A 5119-nucleotide genomic window follows, 5' to 3' on the forward strand; every position below is an offset into this window, starting at 1 on the left:
TAAATGAATCATGTTTCAGGAAGTGGTTCAGTTCAGAATGAAATAAAATAATGTTACACGCACTTTTTAAATAGCGTCATATATGGTGCAAGAAATATTCGTATAGAGTCAAATAGAATTATTTTTTTAGATATCTTCGTACGAAATACTGCCTCTAAATAACATTGTATGGATAGGAGCCGTCGAAAATTAGTTTAATTAGTTAATACTTTTATCTTGTTACTACCTCTACTTTAACAATTGCAGTCAATAATGCTGTCGAGCATTACAAGTATGGGATTAATAAGTAAAAAAATTAATTTTCTGTTTCCTACTAAGGATCTTAATAAGAACGATTGAATTTTGTCATTACACAACATAACAGAATATTTTTTAAGAATCATTATTTTATATAACGCAATAATGTTCAAATTACTTTTAAATTCCAATACATTTGTAGAATATTACGTAGTAATTACTTTCATTTTTCCTACATCTATAAACTATCGATTATATTGTAAACAATTATTACAATGTTGATAATAAGAAAAATAAGAATGCAATAAGAGAATTATATATAGTATTATAAGGCAATTACAGAATAGGTAAAATGTCAGCATTCTACTATATCATTCTTCTTCAACTTGACGAATATCTCGTCGATTGTGGAACTTTTAGCGCTGTGGTATATCAGATCACCGTAACTTTCACGTTATCCCCGCGCCCGTTGCGCCCGGTTACCGGGCTCGCTGAATAGCATAGGGGCTGGCAGTCTTTAATAGTATCTCGTCGGTGCCCGGGCGTGAGCACTCTCATATACTCTCTGTTCCTGTATCACCGACGAGATACTGTTAAGGGTGCGCCGGAGCAAACCTAGCGCCATCATAAGCGTCAGTCGGCATAGAGGTAAACTACAGGTGCTGGAATGTGGTGCCTCTATCGGCGTAGAGGTGAACTATAGGAGGTAAAGTGGTGCCTCTATCGGCGTAGAGGTGAATTACAGGAGGTAAAGTGGTGCCTCTATCGGTGTAGGGGTGAACTACAGGAGGTAAAGTGGTGCCTCTATCGGCGTAGAGGTGAACTACAGGAAGAAGTAGGACAAGGATAGAAAGATCCTTGTCTCTCCTGCGAGGCTGTGACAGCGAGGGAGATATGTCGCTCGCAGGAGAGACAAAGACAGAGAATACAACGCAGCTTGATTTCTCGATGAACTTGCAACTACTTTCTGAAGCGAAGAAGCAATATTTTTTCATGCTCTTAGTGTTGAAATATTCTCTGAATTATCGCGGGGCCCGTACAGACCCCTTTTTTGGGAAGAGTGTACAGAAATAAATTTATTCTATAGTAACGTACGCTATTATTGTTTATAAAGTTTCAAGAGGCATTTTGCAAAAAAGGGCTCTGTACGGGACTCCGCGATAACTCAGAGAACATTTCAACACCAAAATTATCCAAAAATATTGCTTCTCCGCTACATACAGCCTACCCGGGTGATCGTTATAAAACTGAACAATTCGTATTCCAACATGGCTGCTTCGTTATCGCGCTTTCCGACTTGTCCCGCCCGCGCGTCTCGCTCCCCGTCAAAGCCGTAGTGCTCCGAGCCACGAGTCGCGCGGCCGGGCAAGTGGGGGTATCTGTTGAGAATGCCTCCGCTCCGATCGAGCTACGAATTCGTCATGCCTGTGCTGGGCTTCTTCTCCGAGCGTAACTGACCTACGATTGAAGTAGGAGAAGGATAGAGAGATCCTCGTCTCTCCTGCAGGGCTGCGACGGAGAGGGAGATATGTCGCTCGCAGGAGGGACGAAGACGGAGTGATATAACCAAGCAGCTTGATTTTTCGATGAACTTATACTACTGTCTGAAGCGCAGAAGCAATATTTTTTTTTTTTAAATACGGAGAGTATTATTGAGGTGTTCCGTACAGTGCCCTTTTTTAGAAAAAGTGTACTGAAAAAATTTTCTTCTATAAAAACGAACGCTGTTATTGTTTATAAAGTTTCAAGAGACAAATTGCAAAAAATGCCTGTGTACGGGACACCAGAATAATACAGAGACTAAGAGCGGCGAAAAGAGGGAGAAGGAGAACTTGTATAAGGATTGTAACGCTAAGGGAAACCAATAAAGTTGTACATAATAGTAATATACATATTAGGTTTTTTGTGGGAAAAAGAAATCCATCATTTCTCCGCTTGAGATAACGTAAAAATAATGTATTTCTTCTTCCCCAACCTAATATATTCATATATTTATATAAATAAATAAAATATTTTGAGATAAGTATAATATTGAAGTAAAAAAATTAATTCCTAATAATAATTATTATAAATTTTGCTTTTCTTTTGGAATCGCGGTCGTCTCTTTCGGTACTACGGTCGCGGCCGCTTCTTCTGTGATGGTGGTGGTGGTTGTTGTTGTTGTTGTTGTTGCTGTTGATTTGTATGCTACCGCGCTCTCCGTCATAGCGGTATTGCTATTCTTGTAAAAAAATTGTTTCTGAAATTTTATATTGTATAGGTGTTTGTAGATGTTTAAATTTTAAATACTGTTCAACTTTTGTTGGAAAGATTTTATCGTCAGATTATCGGAAACTCTTGGAAAATCGTGACACTGCAGTTCTTTCACCGAAAAGCTGGTGAAAATTATTTTTCCATGTAAATTATGTTGAAATAATGTAATTTGTTAATTTGATATAAATATGTAGATCGCGAAACTTTGTAATAAGTAAATATTAATATAAATATTTTTAGCATTAATATTTATATGTATATTTGAAACAGTATTTATTTCTATGTTGCGTATATTTGTGCATTTAATTAATATTTAAAAGTAATCAATAATTCAGCAATTTTTCTTATGATTTTAGAACTTCATCAAGGATTTTGTTATACTTCCGTGTGAGTCCGCGTGTTCTATTTGATGTCATTTTATTCAGTTTTATTCATATATTGGCGAACAAAGTGCAAAAAGAATTGAATCTAACTTGATCTGACTCGAAGTTTTATAGCTAATTTAGTTAGAAGGTGATTGAGAATTGTAGCGCTCCATGCACGCCTGTACTCGCGTTCGACGGGCCTCCTCTTGAATTCTCGGAACCTCGTCGAAAGAACTGTTTAGATTATAGCCATTTGAAATGTTATTGCTATGCTGCAGATAAGCCTTCGACTAATTGTAAGTCCTCTGGTCCTCGTCCGCTGGCTTTTGACTGCATTCAGTTGTAACAGTGCGATCGAAGACTACAGAGCGAAATATTCAAACTTTCAAAGGCGATTTTATATGCGTATAACGTTTAGTTAAATTTTTTAGTGTAAATTATATTGTGTGTAGTGTATTTTTTTTTAGTTTAAGTATTGTTTTGTGTAGTTTATGTTTAGTGCGTGTTAATTATGCTGTGTTAAGTTTATTATTCGTAAGACTAATTAAATTGGTTGGACTCATCTGGAATCAAACTAATCACCCGACAAAGATTATTCGACATAATGCAGGAGCACAAAGAGAAAAATATTAGTCAGAAATGGAAATGTCTGGAACAATTTTTCAATCAACAAAATTACACAGAAGAAGAGCGTCAAGCATTCAAGCATATTCAATCATCGTGATAGGGAAATATTACTTGAAGAACATTTTTGCAAAACGTTTTTAACGAAAATTAATTGTGAGTATCGTAATTGTATATACATACAAAATATTGTTAACCTGTCATATCAACATATTTCATAAATCAGATTTTATATGTGTATTGCCGCTTTAGCAGTGATTTTTATAAAAATTACCTACAGCATCAAAAAGTAGAGAAGATTTGCGCTTTATAATCGTGGATGTTTCATCACTTTTGGATTATTCTCGGTAAAGTTATGCGAATTTGAAGATTGAGCCAATTTTAAATTAGCTCTGTCCGGCTTTTCCGGCTGTGCGACGCACAGTGGAATATTTGGCCCGGAAAAGTGGAAAAAATTCTATTTCTAAAGTTTTGCGTATGGCATAAAATTTTTGTTGTTTGTTGTAGTTAAACGTCTGAAGAATAAGGCTGCAATATTATTTTTTCTATTTACTGATGAAACTACATCAGCAGATTCAACCGAAGAAAAAACATTATCTGAGGAATGGTAATAATTTAAAATTTTGTTATAATGTATATTTATTTACTAAAAAGTTTCGAGATTCACATATTTTGCATAAAATAATAATTTACATCATTTCAATATAATTTATGTGCAAAAATAATTCTTTTCAGCTTTTCGGTGCAAATATTCTACTATCGCCACGGTTTTTCATGGGTTCTCGATAATCTGAGGAAAAAATGTTTCGAACAAAAGAGGAACAGTATTCAGTCGTCTACAAATTTCAATATGTAAAACTTTAAAAAAAATTTTTTTTTCAAAAAATTGAGGTAAATTTGATTTTTTAAATACTAAAATGTATTTTGGATTTCATAATGTTGTAGCTTATATAATATTATAACCTTGAGCCTATAAATAACGCTACAATAGTTTTTTCCACTTTTTCAGGCCAAATACCCCACTGTGCAACGTGTGCCAACCAGCTCAAGACATATTGCGAAAAAGCAATATTTTTGGATAATTTTGATATTGAAATATTCTCTATCTTTCTGCAGGGTAACGTACAGAGCCCTTCTTTGCAATTTGTCTATTGAAACTTTATAAACAATAATAGCATACGTTTTTATGGAAGAAATTTTTTCAATATTTTATGAAATTGTATTATAATTATAATTTTGAATGTATTCTTTATTATAGGAAGACAGAAGATCAAATAAACTTGTGTAATGAAAAAAAAAAAAATAAAAATCGCTGCACGGGGACACGAAGGCCAGCTCCAGATTGCGATTCATACGCTCGACGGCTCGACAACCGAATTTCAGTCTCGCTTCCGTAAAGTAAAGCAACACAACATGGCAACATGGCAAGTGCTAAAAATAGATTGTGGCTGGCACAAGCGCACAAGCAGCGCAGACTCTCGAGAGACCCCCCCACATGCCCGCCCGCGCGTCTCGCTCCCCGTGGCTGCCTTACCAGTGCTCGCAGCACTATGGCCGGTACGGGGAGCGAGACGCGCGGGCGGGACAAGTCGGAAAGCGCGATAGCGAAGCAGCCATGTTGGAATACGAATTGTTCAGCT

General features: G+C 36.0%; 1 long non-coding RNA gene across 1 annotated transcript; it reads left to right on the forward strand.

Annotated features, from left to right (window-relative positions):
- The first annotated feature begins 3209 nt into the window (after positions 1–3209).
- Positions 3210–4905, forward strand: LOC143207863 (uncharacterized). The gene is made up of 5 exons (XR_013008780.1): positions 3210–3635; positions 3987–4086; positions 4215–4370; positions 4489–4596; positions 4738–4905. It is a non-coding gene; the product is annotated as an uncharacterized LOC143207863 (long non-coding RNA).
- The last annotated feature ends 214 nt before the right edge of the window (positions 4906–5119 follow it).

This window comes from Lasioglossum baleicum, chromosome 4 (genome assembly GCF_051020765.1).
Source record: "Lasioglossum baleicum chromosome 4, iyLasBale1, whole genome shotgun sequence".
NCBI classification, from domain to species: domain Eukaryota; kingdom Metazoa; phylum Arthropoda; class Insecta; order Hymenoptera; family Halictidae; genus Lasioglossum; species Lasioglossum baleicum.